At 39.4% G+C, this 22438-nt stretch overlaps 1 long non-coding RNA gene across 1 annotated transcript; it reads right to left on the bottom strand.

Annotated features, from left to right (window-relative positions):
• Positions 1-20792: 20792 nt before the first annotated feature.
• Positions 20793-22405, bottom strand: LOC118169828. Its single transcript, XR_004752299.1, has 2 exons — positions 22165-22405; positions 20793-21183 (listed from the first exon to the last, which is right to left on the bottom strand). It is a non-coding gene; the product is annotated as an uncharacterized LOC118169828 (long non-coding RNA).
• Positions 22406-22438: the final 33 nt, after the last annotated feature.

Genomic DNA, 22438 nt, shown 5'->3' with positions numbered 1-22438 from the left:
TGTGGTCAAGGGGTCACATACTGGCCTGGAAGGCAGGACACCCAAATTCCCAATCCTGCTTCAAGTATAGTGACACATAAGCAGCTTTGTGGAAACTACTATCCATGGTAGAAAAGCAGGTGAAGAAAATCTCAAGTACTCACATATGCTCTCACACAGGTACGTATATAAATGTATCCTAAGAAAAATGAATCACTACACATTATTCTTTAGAGGAATAGCAAAGGCACCTAACTCTAAGGAAAACTCCTGACTGAAAGATGGCTCCACCTACACTCCACAGTTAGCTCCAAAGTTGGTAAAGAAATGGGACTGAGAACATACTTTATAGTACAGAAAAACAGGGAAAGAGCAAGGACACATGGTCAGAGGTCTGCAACAACTTCTGTGTAAGGAAATGATCACATAGTTCATGACTTCTGCAGTCCGGGAAACAGACGACTCAGTAGGGATGTGGCAGACCGTGTAAAATAATACGTGTCATAGAAAAGGTAGTGTGGCAGCAACCTTTTACTGTAACTTCCCATTCAAGTTTGAAGGACATCAAATGAAGGTCCAAATGAGAATTCAAACTGAACTAGAAGATGTAGTTCTCATGAAAAGTGTGGGATTAATTGCAAGGAACATCAAAGATGTCAAAAGTAGATACAGGCTTAAGAGGCAATCAGATCACCTTCTCCTATGATCTTCCCTAGGCATCCTATTCAACCCATTTAAAATTACTGGGAGTTTGGGGGTAGGATTATGTTTTAATTCAGGAAAACATATAAACACAGTCTCCCACAGCATATTCCATGGGTCAGAGAGACGGCAGGAGTCAGCACACCAGAAGTGTCAGGGATAAGGCTGACCCTCGGAAATCATGACTGCTTCTAATTGGAGCTAATGCTCAGAGCCAGTTTCACATTGCTTAGGTAGGCAGTGAAATATCTGAAAATCCAACCCTGTTAGTCTGTTAAAACACTAAGGTAAGGGCCTAGACTTTGTATACTGAACTGACTACAGTCTTGTAGCTTTAACTGCTGCATGGATTTTACAACCTCTCTCTTCACCTTCTTGACTTCTATCAAGATGGCACAGGATGTGTCCATGTGGCATTCTGCATCCTGCCCTTAATGCAAACATGTCTTCAGAGGAGAATCACTTAACCAAACAGAAAGAGTCTGATGAATACTTAATTAAAGTAGGTGGAAGCGAGTCCATTGTACATGCTACTCTGCAAATATACAAATCTTAAGGATTTTGAGTTTTTGTGAACCTAAGAGATTTTTAAACTCTCCAAAAGTTTGCAAAATGAATTTAGTCTCTTTTTACTCTGCCATTTAAACTCATAGTTTGTTTTATTTCATATAGGATAATTCAATTTTTAAAAACCCACAAAAAATGTTTTTCTAGCTACAGACAATCATGTGCAATGTATTAAGGACAGAACAGCCTCCAAGTCCAAGGTTTGGCATAGGCTCAGTTCTAAAGAGACATACTTACAAAAATTAGGATTTTTTTTCTTCTCTCTGCTGCTTTCCCAGGGTGTCTTCTTTCTTTTTTTCACATAGGCAGCTCTCTGCTTCTTTTCTCACCCTATTTTTCACCAAATATACTTCTGTCTTTCTTACTTTTTTGTAACCACCATTAGATAGATAAGTAAGATGTGCTCCCAGTAATGCTGGAGTCAAAAATTTTAATGAATAATATTTCAGCAGGTTTAAAATCTGTCAGAATGCCTTAGCCCAATTCTAATAAGAACAGGATGTCCGTGGATTATTTCCAGCACTCTCTCTTGTGAGTTTATCGCTTCTGATTCAGAAGCACTACATTTTAAATAGTTAGGTGAAATAATCAAAAAGTATTGCCTCAAATTAAAATTTGATTTTGTTTAGGTGTCTTCATGCTCCCTTTTTCATTAATTCATCATGAATATGCTAATATGTGAAGAGATGACAGAACTGATCAGAGTAAGAAGTAAATTTTGAATAAAGATATTAAAAAATCATTTGTTGGGAAGGACCCGGAGATCAAAAACAGTGTCCTATCAGGAAATGTTTTTGAATAAATTTGAGATAGCTGTAAACAGTTAATGGGCATTTCTTTAGAAAAAATAAATAAATAAATGAGTCTAATTTACGTAAATAAGTATCAATACAATACTCAGTATGAATACTGAGCATTCTCTTTTCAGAGACAGGGCTTAATTAATGGTTCATTCGGCCACTCTATAGCAACAGTCCAGTCTTTGTGGTCATCACCACTGGCTTTAGAAGGAAAATTAAAACTAAACCCAGCTTCTGTTACTGTGGCATGTCTTCATCTGTGACACACATCTCAGATCTCACCTTTCCTCCCAGAAAAACATCATAAGGTCAAGGAGGTTTAGTTGATATTATTCACCACTGGAGCAACACCATAGTATTTATGTAAAGGATGGAGCAAAAGCCATCACTTTATAAGAAACATCCTTCCTCAGACATAGATAATTCCAAGTCCAATGGCATCTTCCAAGCAACCCCTGCTTTTAGCTACTTGAGAGTCATAGTCTTTTTCAAAATGAAAAAGGAGTGTTAAAAGGAAATCAGCCTACTGTATTTCATCTGTAAAATTACACTGTCTCTTGCAGAGAAGAGTTGCTTTTTAAAACAGACCTTAAAAAATAACCCCCAGAATAAACTAGGCAACCTCCTTAGTCTGGCTCCAGATGAAGAACCATCACAGATAAAAGCCAGCTGGAAAAATAAAATAAAAGCTAATTCTTGATGGGTAAAAGGTTCAAAGAAGGAAAACCAGCATTTATAAAGCAAGATAACTCCTAAAGAATCCTAAATAATATGCTACCAGAGGCATATGTATTACAAGGCATATTTTTAATCTAAAAAGTAAACAGGAGGTGCAATCTCATGTCACCAAATGCTGTTCCTGATCCTGCTTTGCACAGAGGATGAAGCTTATTGATTCTTTTTTTGTGTTGCAAAATACATAGTAACTACAGTGATTCAAATTTCTGTATTTTGAAAGACTATAACTTCTTCTCCTGTAAATTAAATTCCTTTCCATCTGTCCCAGTGCATAGCTCCATGCTTATCTGAACAGCAGAAAGTCAGAAAGATTCCAGAGCTGCCCACTTGGCATTGGTTTAAATATCCAGGTAAAAAAGTGGAAGTGTGCATTAATTCTGGGCATATTTTATTTTGCACATGTATGCATTTAGAAACATTTATTGCAGCAGAGCTACTGCCAGAAGCCAAGTAAATCGATTTTGGACCTGAGTACCTTTTTGTTGCATTTTTAAAGGAAATATCCAAAATCACATCAGTCTATTCTCAGCTTACAGTCTCTTAAAGTACAGTGATCAACTCCCTATTACTGACAGCAGTGTTAGCATAAGAATCGCCTGTTATTATGTTGCCTGGAAGTCCTTGGCACACATCAGGATTTGGGCTGTCTAGATGCTGCAAACAAGACTCGGTGAAGAAGGTCAAAATGAACTGTTAAGTGTTAGCTGTAACCAGAACCACTGCTCAATGGAAAATTTTGGAGAATCTTGGACCCACATGCAGACTAGATGCTCCGGCCACTTTTGTGATAATTGCTTAGTTTGCATTCTTGAAACCCTTAGTTGCTAACTCCGACTGGTTTTGAACTGGAACCCCTTTTCCTGTCAAAATCCCAAGGCACAGAATCAACAGAAACAATGGAGAAGAGGATGTTATTCCACTTCACAAAATGTTATCTGAACACAGAATAAGGACAGAGGCTACAATGAAATGTAAGGAAACTGCATTTTAAATATTGCAGGCCAGAAGCTGCCTACGTCTGAAAGGTCCTTTATTTTTTGCTAGAAGCAAAGAGGAGACTGTAAGTGCAAACCAATGGTAAATCATATGAATGAAACAGAAAGAACTAAAACAAAAACAGTATTGAGTAGTTAGACTCTGACATTTAAATAGTTAATGACCATCTTGCATTGGTGTACTTGCATAATCTTGAAATACTTTATTATTGAGAAATAAAAACAGATTATTTCCTTTACGAAGATGACAGCCAGAATATTTCTTTATGAACTTCAGAGGAGGTTTCTTTCATTTACAAAATGCCAGGACTCAGTCAGTAAACAATACAGCTTTGTTAATTAGTTACCCAACCTCACATGTGAAGTAATAATCCTTTTGATATGTGGCTCTTGCTCCATGAACTCTCTCACAAATAAATGTCTTTTGGTGATAAAGAAGCCGTATCTCCCACTCCTCTTGGCTGAATCGTGTTAGTTTTGCAGTACTTCTGTGCTACAATAAATCTACAGAAAAGATTTGAGGTAGTGGCATAGATTTCACAAAATACATTACAGAAAGCTTACATTGTAAATTCTTCTGTACCCATAGTTATAAAGGACACGTAGCAGCTTGCTGCCTTGCTGTAGAAGAACCCAAAAAAAATATGCAAAATAATGGAAGAAAATAAATATTTTAAGGACCTGATCTTGCAAGTTGTCAAATAGCCACCCAATGATTTCCATGGGAATGTTTGTGCTTAAAGTTAAGAATATGCTCAAGAGCTTTAATGACACAAAGCCAGAGAACTCAACTTCTTGCAGCATTTGTATTTCTCCTCATTTGAAACTCTAAAGATAGTCCTGACAACTTCCTCAGCTGTTTTAACCAGTTGATGTATTATAGATAAAAGCAAGTTAGAACTTGCTTTCCTTTTCACTTAAAACTTTTTTTTTTTTTTTTTTTTTTTACTGTGTACCAAAGTACATTGATTAAAGAAAAACTCACCTCTGCCTAACCTGGGCTCATTGACACATTATTCTATTTCATAATTACATTGAGTATTTTGAGCATGTGATTTGCCATATGCTTTATCTGAATGCATTTCACCTGCCTGATCTTTTAATCAAAGAGAAAATAGATCTATTTGCGGTAAAAACATGACATGATTACTGACTTTGCCTTACTTTCTAGAATTTACAAGAACTTTTTGTACCCAGGTTTTACAACTGTACTGTGAGTCATCTTCCTAGTATAAATAGAGATGTCATCATTTTTATGACACCATGTTTTCTTTTTCTTGCCCCAATTTCCGTTCTGGCTTTAACCGAACAGTTTAACCTTACGCTTTCACGATTGCTTCCCGTGTTAAATTCATGCTGCTGAGAACTCTTTGTTGATCTCTTCACCTCTTGCATTTCTGTTTACTACATATTGCATAGTCATTATTAAAACCAGTAATATTTTCTTGGAAACGTTGTTAAGGTCACTGAAGTGTTTTGGATTGCTGCCTGCTAGTAATCTGCCTACAAAGAATATTGTGAATCAGTGCTTAGCCAGTTGAACTGATTGGGGCTCATATTATTATTGTTCTCGAATGACTGGGATTCTGTTGTGGCAGGAGCTTTACAAATATAGGAAGAAACAGTACAAAAGGACCTGCTGTTGTTCAGATGCTACAGGTTTTAAAACCCTTTAACCAAAATGACACATGACTTTCATAAGAACTATGTTGTAATGGTTCTAGTACTCTTGGCCAGGGTCAATATAGCTGGCTTTTAAAAACAACAATTTTTCTACAGGAGCTAAAATGATAAGTAAATGCTTTCTTTCTTATGCTTCTAAATGGAAACATTCAGAGGTAAATGGCAATGATAATTAGATTTAATACATCATACTGCAATATACTACTGGTTTTAAAGCCAAAGACAAAATTTGGTTGCTCTTGTTTTGTCATGGTGAAAAGCATAATATATGTGCATAGACTATTCATCCTAAAAAAAGTTGAACAATGTCATACCTGTGCTCAATCATCTGCACAGTCTTCCAAATCATTTATAGAACGTTTTGATGTATTTACCCCAGAATAAAATGAGAAAATATTTTCTTAGTGGTTGCTTCACTTCCTACTGGCTTCAGCAGCAAAACCAGTTCAAGAAGCCTGGGCTTCTCCTCTTTCACCACACCAGCTTGCTTCCTCCCCAGCAATACCCACGGAGCAGTTTGTGGGGCTCTGCAAGGATGTGGGTTGCTGAAAGGCTCGAGGTTCTGAGTGGCCCTGGACAGGCTAATATACTGTGGTGTAGGGGTAGGAATGAGAGACGAGCAGGAGAAGAGGCACATGGGAGGAGAGAGGACTACTTCAACAAACATTACCTTTGTAACACAGACTGACATCCTGAGAAATAACCTCCTGTGGCTCAGGAACAGCAATGGGAAGATGTGAAGAGCTCTGCAACAAGTTCCCAACACCTTCAGAAAAAGGGGAGAAGGCACTGAATCTTTAACAGCAGTCGTGACTTGCAAAGCCAAATTAATCGCAGGCATTAAAAAAATTACAAACCCAATCCTCCTTACCCCCAAAGTCTACAAAGTACAGCTAAAAAATTCTTCCCTTTCTTGGGGTCACTTATTTCTTCAGACATTGTGATATTGTTATTTCAATGATGCTGCTGTCACCTTACACCTCTTTGTTAACACAAAAATACACTGAACATGAGACTAGATTAAAGAAAAGCCCAGTTAGATGATTTTATTCTGGCTGTGGCAGGTCCAGTGCCAATGGTTACCCATACGGACATCCCCAAGCTGCTTATCCAGGCCTCTACTCCCATCCCAAGAGAGATGGCCACACCTTCCCATCTGCTGGAATCATTGCAGTCATAGCCTCTTCTAACCCTGTTCTGTCAAAATTGATACAGGCTTAAAAAAAATCTTTCACTGTGAAGTATTTTAACTCACTCAAATCATTTTGACAGAATAATGTTAATGAGTAACAAGACATTCAATTCTGCTGGAGGCTGGGGCTAGGGAGGGGGGCAAAAATTTCCACTTGGAAGAAATTAGCAGGCAGGTGACAGCAGCCGAGTAAGTCAGTCTCTTCACCCTGCTGGAAGCCATCATATGTAGGGTCATCTCATACTGGCTATCAAAGTTGGACCCAAGCCTTCAGTTACCCCGAGTGATGCTTTTCAGTCAGTCAACAGCATCTGTTATTCAACAGCAAGCTAGACAACAGAGCTCAAGTGTGCTCTAGCCCAGACTGTATCTGGATTTTGGTGTCAAAACAGAAAAAGTAATGAACAAACAAAAATAAAAATTATTAAAAAGTAAAGCTTGAACTTTTGTTTATACATTGTAAAGCACAAAAATTAAAAATATTCATTTATGTTTCAACTTTTCATGTGACAACACTGCTTGAAATTCAAAATACTGATTTGAATGAGAGTTGCACAATTATCAGGCAAGTTAGTCTCTTAGGATGCCCTTTTCCAAACTTTAATAAGCCACCGAGACATCACTGGCTTATTTTCTTCGATTCCTTTTTCAATCAAATATGTTTCAGTTCTGGTCATATGTTACTAATTAGGTAACTACGTGCTCTCTTTTGAACAGGTCTCATATTGAGCAAACCTTGAGCTACATCCAGACCAGTTACTTCCAAATTCGGCTGTGCCAGACCTGGAACTTTTCGATGACAAAATCACTTATTAGTTATTCTAATGTATGAGTTACTATGGATGTGATTCTGTTTTTATTTTGCTGATATAATGCAGTATTACTCGGTCAGCAACTATATAAGGAAGTATAAAACAAAACGTTTATTTACATTGGGCTGCATTGCTGTTGACTTAGTAACACAGCAGCAGGAATCAGCCTCTCTGAATCATTAATACCTTAAGGGAAAATTACCTGGCTGACACATCATTCTTTAATGTAATTTTTCCATGTCTTACTCCTTTCAAATGAAATGAAGGGCTATTTTTTAAAACCTATGTAATATATAACAGGTGTGGGATTCAGTATCTTTGCTTGCATTAAATAAGCAAGTACTCTTAAAAGCCCACACAAAAGAGTAAGTTTGGAAACTTACTCTCAGAAATCCTACCTTAGCACGCCTAAAGAACAGGAGTTGTGTATAAGTGTGCATTATTTCTGCATCTAGTTTCAAGGGTGGGCAGGCACAAAGTTTTAAAACGTTTACTTGTGGATCTCTACTTTTTCATACGCTGAGCTAAATGACAGAAAGCGTAAGTGCCAGTGCAACTCAAACTACTTATGTTTTCTGTAACTGGCCTTGGAGAAGACAGCAATCGTTATCAAGAAGAACAAATTCATTTTCATTACAAGTTTGGATAAGGAAAGGTTGTAAGACTGAAAAGCACTTATAATGTCAGAAGACCATTCTTGTAAAGTATGTGTTTATTAAAAGCTACCCAAAAAAATAGCTACATTACGAACATTAATTTAAAACACATGAGATTTTGAAAAGGCTGTGGGAAACCCAAATATTGGGTGGGTCATTTTCATGGATGAGACCTGACAAAATAAATAAATAAAATAAAATAAAATAAAATAAAAATAAAATAAAATAAAAATAAAATAAAAATAAAATAAAATAATCATCAAAATAGTCATCATTTTATTATTTTCAAAGTGAAAAGTAACAAGATCTTCCATGACCAGCAGAACATATGCACCACCATTATCTATATATCTACGTCCCGTGCATGTATGTACTCAGACCACCACAACAGCTCTAGCTCCTGAATGGTTGTTCCCTTCCAATAATACTTTTAGTTCCTGCCCATATTACTAAGTTTTTCCTTCTCACTCAACTTAACTCACATTTTTTGAGAAACTAGGCTAAACTCAATTTATTTTTTCGTGGAAGGGTTTAAATTATGAAAATACTAAAACAAAGTTCTAGTATGATTATGTAGGGCTGATTTCTATATCCACAAACACTGAGAGGAAGAGACCATAACAAATACAACTCCCCTGGTTGTGTGGATTTCACAGATACTTCAGGTTAATGCTTTTCCACATTGGACCTCATGGGGACCCTCGTAAGCACTGCTACGGAAGATGCTCAGCACTCCTCAGTCCTGGAGGATCTGACACAACCCTATTTCACCTCTGTCAGATCTTGGCATCTCAGTGGAATAATTCTCTGTCCTCGCTGTGCCTGTCCTGCACGCTGTAGCAATAAGGAGTCATTGATCAGGACATTCCATGCCCATTACATTATACAGTACTTATCCCAGATGTAGCATTCTGCAGTATTTTCGTTAATGATTTGCATAAGGGAATCAATAGCCCTCATATTAGCTTTGCAAAGGATGCAATGCAAGGAAAAGCTGTAAGCCCTACCCCACACAGACAGCAGGGTTTGAGTTCAGAAGGATGAAGTGAAGAAACAAAGAGGATGCATTACAGAAATAAGATTCTTGTGGTCATTAAACAAATGGAGCACATTTCACTAAGGACAAATCCACAGCACGGCACTTGGGAATAAGTGGCTGAACAAATACAAGATGGGGAAGAACTGACCAGGCAGCAGTTCAACACAAGGGATCAGAGGTCACAGACTGAACATGCGTCAGTAATGCCACTGGGTTGCAAGAAAAGCAAATATCATCCTGGAAAAGTGTCAATAGGAAGGCTTTGTTCAGATGGAGTACCTCATTTGGTCTCAAGCATCATTTCCAGGAACACCAGGAATCAAATGCAGACAGTACAGAAGACAGCAGGTAGAGCTCCCCAAGTCAGGAAACATTGGAAGGACCTGGCCCTTCATCTACAAATGAAAAAACCGTGGGGAAACTTGGTAATGGTCTTCAGACGTGTGAAAGGCTAACGCAGAGAGAACACTGCTGTGGACTAAAATTGCAGCAAGGGAGAATCAGGTCAGACATTAGAAGAAACTTTCTATCAGGAGGGCAATTAATGAAATTGGTTGCCTGGGGAGGCTGGAGAGAGGTTTCTGAGAACAGGCTGGGCAAATCTCTGCAAAGAATGGTTCAGGCCTCCTTAGATATGCCTTGAGGGCAGAAGATGGACAAGCTGACTTTTCAAGGGCTATTTTCCTCCTCTGCTTACTATGACTTCATTAATGAAACATTCAAAAAAAAACTCGGAATTTCTCCAGAAGCAAAATACAAAACATGTCTTCATCTTTCACGAGACCTTTTCTGCTCTGGGTATGTTTAAGTTAATTTACTACTCCCCTTTTTAAAATGGCTGCCTCCAAAGTCAAAAATAAAAGTCAAAGACTAACATCTCCACACCAACTGTGAGAAAAGGTAAAAAGAAGAAAAATATCTTTTTGGAAATCAGTAGAAGTATTTTCAAAAATAGAGAAAAAACAGTAACAAGATGATTACTCAAAGCATTCATGAATCTGTTAATGCAGACAAATTTATATGAGGACTGTTATAAGGACTTGCTTAATGACAAAGTGGATCAACAACTTTTAGCAAAATAACTATTTCTCATGTAGACACAGCATTTTACAATAACGTATTCATTCTTCTCCATCTTTTTTTTTCTTGAAATGTTTTTTCCCATAGAAGAATTTTAGCTACAGAGTTAGAACAAATTAATTATTGTAACTATTTTAACGCCAAACAGTGCTAGGAAGGAATCCCAATTAACCTGGATCTACCCTTTGGGTTCCAAAGCAGAGGTGGGCTCAATGTTCCATCTTTTTTGTTTTTGTTTTTGTTTGTTTGTTTTTTAGTCTAGATAATTTTTAACTAGGGTGTGAATTAATTTATCTCTTTGCTTGGGAACACTGATCATATTTCCTAGTGTTGTCTAATTTGGCAGGAGAAAAGGTAATGTTTTGTGTCAAATACTTCTGTACAGACAGGAGCATCTTACTGTCTCTGATTTTCACTCCGATTTTGTTCAAAACAGCATGTGAACAGAAATGCATAATCTTTTTTTTTTTTTTTTTTTTTTTAACTTAGTGGAAGGAAGGATTGCACAGATAATTTGGAATAAATTCTCTGATCAGCAACAGGCAGTAATATTATACCAACAAGGAATCTGCCTCAATGTCCTCCTCTGCCTTGCACAGCTTGTATCATATGGTAGTATTTGATGTTGGTCAACACCTGCATCTCATTAATATGATTGTTATCTTATGACTACAGTGTACCATACAATCAGAGTAATTTCGTGCTTTACAAGTGTAAAAGAATAAAGTACACAAAATCATTTTGCTAAACATTAAGTGTTTGAGATGTCAAACAATGAAGATTACATTTAAAAGATGGACAGACAGAGAAAGAGCAACCAAACCAGAGCTACCAAAGCTGGAATTTCAGATTTCGCCTACAAAACAACGAGAGTGAATATATAGCTGACTGGTCAAACAAACCTCTGCAACTTTACACATGAAAGGAAATACAATTTTTCATAGTAAGCATTTATGATACCTGAATGTAGAATGTCTTCCTCAATAATATACCTCATAAAGACCAGAAGAAATAATCACTTCCACAACAGAGCAACATCAAAGTTTAGTTACTTTATGTTTCATTTCCATTGGAAATGGGACATATATTAAAACAGAAAGTAAAGAATATCACTTATTAATTGGATTGATTTATTTATTTATTTATAGTCATGGAAAATGGTGAAATGCTATACTGAAGAATGCATATATCATTAGGGAACCCTATTTTAGCTTATCTTAGGACACCTTTGAGACTATTTTGCCTGTATATTAAGACATAGTATTAAAGATATCTGGTTGTGGAAATGAATGAAAATGAGAAATAGAAACAACCATTTTTAAGTTTGACAGTTCTTTACCTACGTCTAATTTATCGGGCATAAGCAGCACCTGTTCATATATCAGAAGAAAAATAAGAGGTACATTAACCTTCACTCTATTGCAGCTTCACTAGTTTTTAAGCAGGCAACATTTGTATTTTATTATTTCAACAGAAAGAGAAGTTTTAAATGCTCTTTATGGCACTGAGCATGTGGGACTACAGTCTAGGGCTCCAGTCCTCATGTCTGCATGTCTGTGAGGGAACCACTTCAATGGTCTCTAGGACTTCACATGCCCCAGTGAATGAAGATAAGCCAGCAACAAAAGTAGAGGAGATCACACTATCCTGTGTTCCTTCTCCTCTTCCTCTCATTTGCACTGCTGAACACATTATGTATCTGAACTCAGTCCAGCTGCAAGAACAGTTGCAGGTCACCAGATGTTTGTGATCACAAATTTAGTGAAAGATACGACGACATCCAGAGCTGAGCTGATGAAAGACGTGAGACTTCTTTATGCATTTCATGTAAAATAGCTTGGGTTGTTTAAAATTGTCCTGGAGAGCTGTTGACTTTGCACTGAAACAAATGAGGAAACTTCACGTGATCTGCTCTGCTGGTTTGGCCGTGGGAGCAGTAGCACCTCAACGAAGCACAACCTTTCTGCAACAAGTTTCTTATCACGGCACTAATGTGTGTTTGGAACCTGAGACCGTGCTTGGCTCAAAAGGATTACAGCTTCAAAGACAGCGGCTAGGAAGAACTGACTGAAGAAAATCCAAGTGCCTACCCACTCAGATTTACACAACCAATTATATTATCAGTGCAGCATTCCTGCGTGCCTAGCTTTTACATGATTATCCCAAGATAGATAAAAGGCTGAATTAGTCATACAAGTCTTGATAATGTTTAAAAAGAGTCACAGACTGATTACAGAAACTGCACACATTTTATGAGCACATAATAACATTTGTAACTTCGACTGCTGGAATATATTTTTTAAATAACCATGTGGTCTCATACAGGGATGATCATCTACATATGGCAGTGTGTACAACTGGATTTGTGTGTACATAAGCATGTAACCAGATAAGGCAATGTTCTAAAGTACTACAACCCTACGTGCTTTACAAAATACATATATCTGTATAGTCCTCCTATTAACTTATAGAAGTAGAATACTGCTTTTTTAATTCATTTGTTAATAAGGAAAATAAAACCTAGTAGAATAACAGTACTGCCGTTTTTATACTCTGTAATTAATACAGAACCTTACTGTTCTTCAATACTTTTAGCTTTCAGATTTGTTCTGGTTAGGAAAGATCAGCTCTACTTTAAAATGGAAAGGATGTTCCCTGAACACTGGGTTCAGATGCTCACCTAGAGATTAGCTTGCTATGCATTCAAAAATAGATCATCATAATCTAATATTGCCTTCCTCGTGATTTATAAGCAGCTGGATCTTCAGACTAGAACTAAAATTAACAACAACAACAAAAAAAAAAATGTAGTACTCAGTAAGAAAGTATTTTGTTTACCCATGAAAGCTTGTAGTGACTCTGCACGGTGAGACTCCCACACCTTCCTTTTATTAACTACAGGACTGGGGCCAAATTCTTACTGAATGCCTTTGACTACAACCAACATAATATGTAAATACAAAATCCTCACAGTAGTAAAAGATATAAATGCTGTAATATTTTGGTAAAAATACATATCTATATTTATTTCTTCTGCATGTACTTAGAGTCATCAAAAAACATATAGGTAGCTAACATGAAGCTGGACCATCTTTCCATGTGTCATGAAGACTAATAGCCTATGAAGGCACACAGAGAAAGCGGGGTCCTTCTGATGGTGTGCTCTTTCCAAGCTGTTCAGCGAAGCTAGACGGTCCCAAGAAATGAGGTAGATACATTTTTCTTTTTAAATACTTGACAGTAGCTTGTAAACATAAAAACAGCAAAATGACAAAATGGTTCTACATGCACCTGAAAGAAGGATGAAACTAGATGCTAGTATCAAAAAATAAGCTTTGCCAGCCCTGCCAGAATTGGTTGCAGCACTCTGCTGCCCAGACATGGTTGTTCCATTGGTCGGAGCCCCACGTGTGCCACAAGGGAGGACGTGCCAGGAGCCTAGGGTAACCCCAGCAGAGGCAGGCAGACACCACCAACAGGGCAGTCCCACAGCACCTGGGCAGGGTCGGGCTGGTAGGAGGGACACAATCCATCAGCAGCCCCAGAAATGGGTATTGCACTAGGTCCATGGTCCACCCAGGGGCTGCAGCCAGGTGTTCTTGCTGGAGAGAGCCAGAGACAAGGCTTCCCATAATACAAGTTCAAGGTCAGGCCAGGAATTGGGCTGGAGACAAAGTTGCCTGTAACGTAGGTCCAAAGTCCAGCCAGGAAGGCAGCCAGCAAACCCAGATTGCAAGAGAGCTGGACACGGGCATGCCTGTAACACAGTGCCAGCAGGAACGGGATGCCCAGATCTGAGCTTACACGGGCAGGGTGTGTGTCGCAGGTGAAGCTGCTTGGGTCACCTAAGGCCTGTTTGTGCCCTAAGAGGCCTGAGAGAGCCTCACACAAGGCTGTGCCATTGCCCCTGGCACAGGGTACACATAGAAGGGGGTCTCCCATCTTTGTAGCCCCACTCCAGCCCCACTGCAGTTGCAGCCCTAGGCTCGCTCCTTCCCTCAAGCCTAAGCAGAAGGTATCACACACTACAGGTTTCCGCATCCACAGAAATGCAGGGGTTTCTCACAGGGCCCAATCCTCAAGCGAACTGCTGATGTCCTGACTCCGACACTAGCTCCTCTCAGGTTAGCACCACACTCCTACTCCACATGTTGTCCCAGCAGGAGATTTTGTTACAACTGGAAGGGATTGCTAGGACAAAGGGATATGCAAAGGCACAGCCAATTCTTGGTTGTCATAGACTTTCAGGGATATCAGAAATAAATGTAAAAAGAGTTGCCAAAGTAGCTCTGTGCTAGTCATAGGTACCCTGACACTCAAGCCTTTCAGTCTGGGGATGACAGCATACGATCATTTTGTGCCACTGACCTGCAACAATACAATAGGCAAGGGCTCAGCCTGGGTAATTCTGTGGTGAAGGGTCCACGACACATTCTTGATGATAATCTAGTGAATAAAGTAATGAACTGGCCTTGCTGGAGACTTTTCTGTCTTTCTGTGATTCCTTCTAATGTGTTCTCCTCCGCCTATAGTCTCTCTTTTTCTTGCAAAGCCTCACTATAAGTTAATTTCAAAACTTTGCATAAAATTAAAAAACAGTCGAGAAGTCTTTTTTTCTGTTATAAAGGTTTTACAAGGTGCCAATCTGATCTCAGGAGTATGGGTCATGGACATTAGGTAGACAGGGAGAAGCAAAGCAAAAATAAATAAATAAATAAATAAAACAAAAGATGTCTTGCCTGCACTTAGGGAACCTCCAGGGATAGGTTTGTGTGATTTTGTCCAGCTCAGTTATTCTCTCCATTGTGATACTGCCTTATATATCTTAAGAGAAACAAAAACATATTTTTTTTTTTAATGTGTGTTTTCTAAGTCAATTTTCACAATAATGAAGGTTTGAGTTTCTATTCAACAATGAATGGTATTTGTTATGTGTAATCCTAAAAATGTCAAAGTTAATAATATTTGTAACGTGTATAAAAAATAAATAAATAAATAAATTGTCTAGTGCATTGATATAGTAATTATTGCCTAAACTCTGCTTCATCCTGCAGCCAAATTCTCACTGATATTATCTTAGCATTTCTCATGTGAGAGTCCATTTTGGACTTTTTACTAGAAGATTATACAAATATGGATTATGACCTTGAGGATTTCAGTACACTAACATGATGTTAAAAATGACTTAGTAATCAGAACAGAAAGGAACAAATTGTGTTTAATAATAACATTTACTAGCCATCATTAACTCCAAAGATGACTAAAAAGCATGCTTCTCCTTTTAAAAAAATTACTTATTTCAACACTAATTAGTGGATCTACTTAACGATATTTCTCAAGATCATAAATAATCTTAAATTTCTGGTGAAGGGATTCCAGGCTGCATTACTTCCTGTAGCCTCCTTGCTCATTAGCAGCAGTCAAGATCACCTTCTCATTAAGTTTCTTTGCATGTGCTTATCAATGCATGCAAGGGCATTTTACATGGAATAAAAGGGAGAACTTGTGATGTAGATGTTCTGCATTTCTTTGGGGGTGGTTGCGAGGTATGTGGATTGTTCCACGTGTGCTGATCCAGAGAATATTTATCCCGTATCACAGGGGCACAATAACTCTCAAAAAGACACGTGTTTACATGACAAATTACAGTAAAATCTTTAATGGTCCAAGGTAAATTTCAGTCTCAGTTAAAAGACTATACCTACGCATTTTACAAAGAACGCAAATGGCTAAACAAAATGTGAAGTGCCATGATGTTTATGGGATAATTGTGCTCCTAGCAGCTATATAAACCAACTACTTCGAGGATTTTAAAATAAGCAATAGCTGTAGATACTTCTGTAAATTTACAGTGGATTCTGCTTGTCACAATCCAAATGTACTTACACATTCAAGGCAGAGAAAATTTAAAACACCATACAGGAAAGAGAAACAAATGCAATGGACATATTTTATGGTTCCATAGTAAAACCTGCCTACATTTATGAAAAGGCAGTCAATGTGTACAGCTTATTGTAGCTTATTTTGGCCTCACAAACTATTCAATATATATTATATATTGGTATCATAAACTGTAGATTATCTAGATTTAGATTTAACCACTGTAGTTATGAAGATATTTGTTCAGAAAACATAACCAACAGAGTAACATCTATCCCCCAGGTTTAGTACTCCTTAAATATTCAAGCAAAATTCCCCCTGGATTACCGCACTGCAAACCTCCTAGCTCAGCACACTGGAATGAACACTGTCATATTCTTTCCTTTAAATAACAACGAGTCATTACTGCCAGTAAATGATTTAATGTGGATAGATTTTGATTTACTTTACATAGCTGCCTAAACGCCTTTCTTCTCCTGCTTACAGCATTTTCAGTGAATTCAGCTGTAATGCTGTGTCATCCTTTCATTTCCCAAGCAAGGGGCGTAACACTCCTCGCCTGATACACAGCAGGGAGGGTCTAACAACTCTAAGGAGAAGCAGAGGCTGTCAGTCATTCAGCAAAAGTGTGACTCAGCAGCTGTTAAATAAGCAGTAAAAGTACCCTGCACATAGGAGATAAACAGAAGGGGCAACATCTTTACAAGAAAAGAAATTCTCCAGTATGGATATAAACAAAAATGTCCTTCCTACCGTACTGAGTGCACGTGGTATGTTTTCCACCAATTTATATTCCATCTTTTCGTTGTATATAAGGGAGAGAGATTTATCTAACCATTCCAAATTTTTGCGAGGAATTGACCCATGCGGATTTCTGACTAAATTGAAGATGTCCATTTTGCTCATTGAAAAACTGTCCACGCTCAGGTAGTAGAACGATTTTTCTTACCACACTCCAAATGTTTACAAATGTTGCTCATAAATATTAAAAATTAAAAACCATCTTTCCAGAATAAAAAATAAACTGCTACAAGTTTTCTACATGTGGACACCAGCCAACTTAGATCTACAGCAAAAGCTCAATCTAAAAAGCCAGTGGAAAAGTCCTTCCTCGGGAAGTTAAAATATGCACATGCATATTATATCAGACTGAACACACTGCAAATGTGTTAATGCACAAAAAATGAAAAAATAAAATAAAATCTGCTTCCTGACATTTTGTAGGGAAGTCCAGGTTTCAATTTCTAAATGTTATTCTTTAAGAAATGAGAAAACACCTATAATACCTATAGCAATATTCATTTTCTCTAGTACACGAATCCAGCAAAAGTAAAGATGTGGAAGTTTTTATCAGCTTGACCACGACCGGCTCCTTGGCTTCAGGAAAGACCACAGTGCAAAGTATAATAAAGGTACATAAAACCCAGTTCTTACTGTGCAAAACCTAGGGATCTCAAGTATATTGATCAAGAAGATATTTTGGAAAAAAAAAATAAACAGAAGAAGTTTTTGTAAATGCCCAAGCAAGCTTTGCCATCGCTTATGATAAATGCCAGATTATACATGGGTTTAACAATTTCATGCAGATGACTATAGGAAAGCATTAAATACAAATGTAGATACAATCTCAATAACCTAGAACATAAACTGCATGGCTCTCCTTTTATGCCCCTTCCTATGTTTTCTCTCAGAAGAATCCTCTATTGGCCACTGTCAGGGACAAAGTATCAGATTTTTGGGGCTTTTTGTGGTACTGTGAAAAGCCGTTCTCGTACTTTACATAGATGTAGATCAAAAGTGGAATTTTAAGTTCAGTAGGTAGTGGTTGTTGCCCCCAGAGTAGGATCCAGTCCTCAAAATATTTAGAAATGGCAGCAGTTTTCCAAAAACAAACAAACAAAAAAAGGATAGTAGTTACAATTTCACACAAGCATTTACAGAATGGAGATCCAAATAAAATATGTTTGCATTGCTATCAGTTTGCAGTATATTTTTTGGCAAGCAATTTGAAGTGGGGAGCTAACCTTGGTGGTTCACTGAGGCTTTGTTTTCCATCAAAGAATACAGCTTATTGATCACCTGCCTTAGCTTGCCTTTTTTGCTCCATCAATGCATCCACACTTACTCTAACTGGTGAAGCTCAGAAGCATCTTGGTAACTACACAAGTACCACGTACCACAGATATTTTTCCCTTTTGAATACAGTTCTTTCACAGAGCCCTGCCTAGAGAGCTCTGTCAAATTTTTTAAACTTACACTATTTTCAAGGGATCCACAAAAATGCCAGTGAGTTTTCCAAGATCTGAAGCGTTCTTTAGTTGACAATATGCTCGAAGATCTGCTGACATAGTAAGTGGTACTGATGTACAGACTGCTGTAATTATGGTGAAAACATCTCTGGGAATCCAAATGCGTATCTTAAGTTGTACTCTCTGCCACCAGCAAATAGTAAAAGAACAAAAATAGTAGCTTTTATTCCCATAAAAAAATCTAAAAATAATATGTGGGATGGCTTATAGAAAATGCTAGTTTCAGTTAACTAACAAATCCCATTCCCAATACTTTTCTAGACTCATGCTGAAAAAATGAAAAGATGTACTTAAAAACTCATGTTAATTTCACACAGAAAAAAAAAAAAAAAAAAAAATCAGTGTTTGCTGAGTGGAAAAGATGAGTCAGGACTGATGGAGAAATGCTATTTTTAAGCCCCCTAAAAATGTTACAGAGTTAAAAACATAAAGTAAAAATTATTTTTATAGCAGTTGGCAGTGTCCATTTAAGGCTGACAGTTTCATGTGGATGAGTAGTACTACACATCATATGCAGCACCCACTGTTTTGAGTTTTCCGCAGCGTAGCAGCATACTCAGATGGCTTTAAAACTCAGATTCAGAATGTCTCCCTATTTTTGGTTTAAATCCAAGTTATAATTATAGTAAATGTACTATTTTTTAAAAGAATGCTGTTGCTTATGCTCTTAATGTAGTGATTTTGTTGTTTTCATATTGCAAAACTGAAACTAGACTAGGATAAACACAGAGGGAAAAAATTAGGGCTTAAACCAAGTTTAATATGTAACTCCGACTCACCATCACAAAGCCCAAGAGGCAGGATATGCAATCCTGCATTCCTTACACACTCGTAATTCCTCTTGGCTTCAGTAGAAGTTTTGTTTGAGAAAGCATATAATCAAAACCTATAATTTCATTAATTGCTTGCCACAGGCAGTCAATGTGAGGTAAGAATGAACCAGACTGGTTGGAAGGGAGCTGGAATCCTCAGCCCCATCTGCATCTTTCTGGACCACTGGGTCTACGCGGCAGAGCTGTGAATCTTGTCTTCTCCACACTCACCCACACTTCCACCTTCCTCGTGATCGACCGTGTCTGCTGTGCAGAGGAGGCCAGAGTGCAGATGCTCAGTCAGGGTACAATACAGCCCTCAGCTCTCTGACACTACCCTGCATTACCACCCTTCTGCAAACTCTCAGCAGTACCTAGGGTTTCACCAGATGCAAAATACAGTATAAAAATTTTTCTAGTATTCACACACAAGACATGGGCAAACTGAATGTTACGCAGCTTTCAGTGCAGATTGCTTTGCATACCACATTCATATTTCATTATATGTCCTTTGGGCAGTTTAGGAAGTATCATCTAAAAACCATGTGGACAGACTCGGCTTTTACAGTGTTACTGTACACGCAACTTTTCGATGCATACCATAAACATAAATTACTCTGCTGGTCATGTGCTACAGGTAGTTTGAAGTATTCTACCAGGTTTGTTTATATATGTAAGAAGAAACAGTATGAAACAAGAACCTCCCATGTTATAAAGGCCTTCTATTTGCTAAAACATAACCAAAGAAAAAACACAGTTACCACCTACTCCTTTTTCTAAAGACAAAAAAAAAAAAAATCAAATCCAATTTTAAAAGAAATCATTCACAATCATTCACAAATCATACTGAGAACTGGTAGGCCATATCAGAGTGAGAGGTCAACCTATGGTATAGATAAAGCTGCAAACAGAAGTTTGGAAGTGTACAGCGTATAGCTCTCCAGCTACAAAAACCCTATTGCATTCCTGTGTAATAACCCAGAAACTCTAGTTCATTTCTATATATGTGTAGATAACTCAGTTTCTTCAAGACCTAACTAAAGACTAAATCGTACTTGACAACATCCATATAATACTATACCTTATTTTCGTTTGTCTGGTTTTGCTTTGTTTTATTTTGAAAGTGTAAATACTCCTCCCTAAATGATTATATGGTCTTTCAGCAAGAGGAATCTAACTAGCATAGGAAGACCAGGACAAATAACCCACAGCTCTATATGCAAGAAAATACAGAACCATTTTTCAGTATTTAGAAAATAAAAATCTTCAGAAGTCTTTATTCTTCAAAATTTTGCAAAAAGTTCCTTCTTAACTATCCTAAGTGTTCAAATTTTGTAAGGAATCTTGGAATGAGTACACTCGATAGAACAAAATAAAAGGGAAAAAATGAAGGTAAAATGATAAGGGGAGACAGGGGGATAAATGATAAGGAAGCTGAAAGGGAAGGAAAAAAGAACATAACACTTAAAAAAAAAAAAAAAAGAGAGAGAGAGAGAGAGAAAGAAAAGCAATGTCCCAATGAAAACAAACGAATTGTTGAAACTATGGTGGGAGGAACTGATGAATATTAACTTTTATTATTCTGATTACAAAATATATTTCAAAATTGGATGAAACACATTGTATGTATGTTTTGCCAAGGACATTCTTGGCAATTACAGTCAGGAAAATTATAATTCAATCAGTGAGGCATTACTTAAAACCGCTTGAAAAAGTAGACCATTTGGACCATCAAACGGGCTAAATGGGCAAAGATTTTACAGACTCGATATTCCAGCGCAGTGCGAATAGCACTCACACGCCGCACAGCGAGCCCTCCAATAATGGAGCCATTAGACACAGAAATTGCGATTTTTCTTCCTAAATGTATTTTACCAGTTTTTATTCTCATAAACGAGCGCAGAAACCTCATCGTGGTTTTCTATATACAAGGACAGTTCTGGAAAAAAAAAAAAAAAAATCAAGCACTTGTACAGTGAGGCTGTTTTTTCTGTCACATCGAACATCAGTTTGTGGCGGTTTTTTCTGTAACTTGAGTTCGTAACTTTTCTGTTATGGAAATTGTACTGCTCGTGGCCAATGGTCCACACCTGTGACGGGGTCTGCACTGACTTCGTGGTGGGCCGGACTGAGCAGCAGTCAGCGCAGGCTGAGCCACCCTTCAGAAGGATGTACTGCCAGTGTCTCCGCAGGTTACTGCCCCCAGAACATTAGCGATGTCTCCTCGTTGGCTGCGACAGGAGCAAAACCCACAACGGCGAGGTCGGCGTGCCCTCCCTCACAAACACCGCTACCGGCTGCCTAGCGCCGCGCTGACTGGAGAAGGTGAGCGACCCGGCCCCGGGGCACGCCGTGAGGCCGGGGGCCGAAAAACGCCCCCCAAACCCCTCGGGTGGCCGCCAGGGCTCCCCGTCCCCTCACGGGATCCCCCGGTCCCTCAGAGGGCCCCTCGGCGCCCCCCCCCCCACTGCCGGGCACCCGGCGGGAAGACGCCGCAGCGCCCCCGCCCCGCCTCAGCGGCTGAGGGGAGGGAGAGGAGGGGAAGGGGCTGAGGGGGGAGTGACGTCACGCGGCGGGTGGGGGCGGGGCCAGCACTGCGGGGATGGAAAATTTTCGGCCCCACGGCTCGCGCGCCAGCCCCGCCCCCCGCGCGCTCTGGAACGTTCCGCGGCGTTAACGGTCGTGGCCCGGCCTCGCGCCTCACGCCCCCCCCTCCCCCCCCCCGGGCCGTGTCGCTTCACGCAGCGCTGCGGGGCCGGGAGCCCTGAGGGGCCTCGCCCCTCGTGAGCGGCCGCGTCCAGGCGAGGGCAAGGAGGGAGGCGTCGAGGGAGTGCCCCCCGCCGCCCTGCGTAGGGCTGGGGCACGGAGCGACGCAGCCTGAGGCGCTCCCCTGATGGGAATTTCAGCGCGCACCCCGTACCGCAAGCACCGGCCCCACGGCAAGCAGCGGGCTTCGCCTCACCGTGCCCGCACGCTGCCGTCCCCTGGGGGCCGGACGGGAAGGGCAGGGTCGGGCCGGGCCGGGCCGGCCGGGGGGCGGCGCGGTGCGGTACCGGCGGGCGGCCCCTCCGCGATGACGCGGCCGCATTCCTGCCTGAAGAGCAGCGGCGCCCCGCGGGGGCCGTCAGACCGGCAGCGCCGCCGCCTCATTCGCACCGCTCCGCCCCACGGGAAACGCTATTTCTCGCCCGCCT

This window comes from Oxyura jamaicensis, chromosome 1 (assembly GCF_011077185.1).
Source record: "Oxyura jamaicensis isolate SHBP4307 breed ruddy duck chromosome 1, BPBGC_Ojam_1.0, whole genome shotgun sequence".
Classification (NCBI taxonomy): domain Eukaryota; kingdom Metazoa; phylum Chordata; class Aves; order Anseriformes; family Anatidae; genus Oxyura; species Oxyura jamaicensis.
This window is presented reverse-complemented; position numbering and strand designations above follow the sequence as displayed.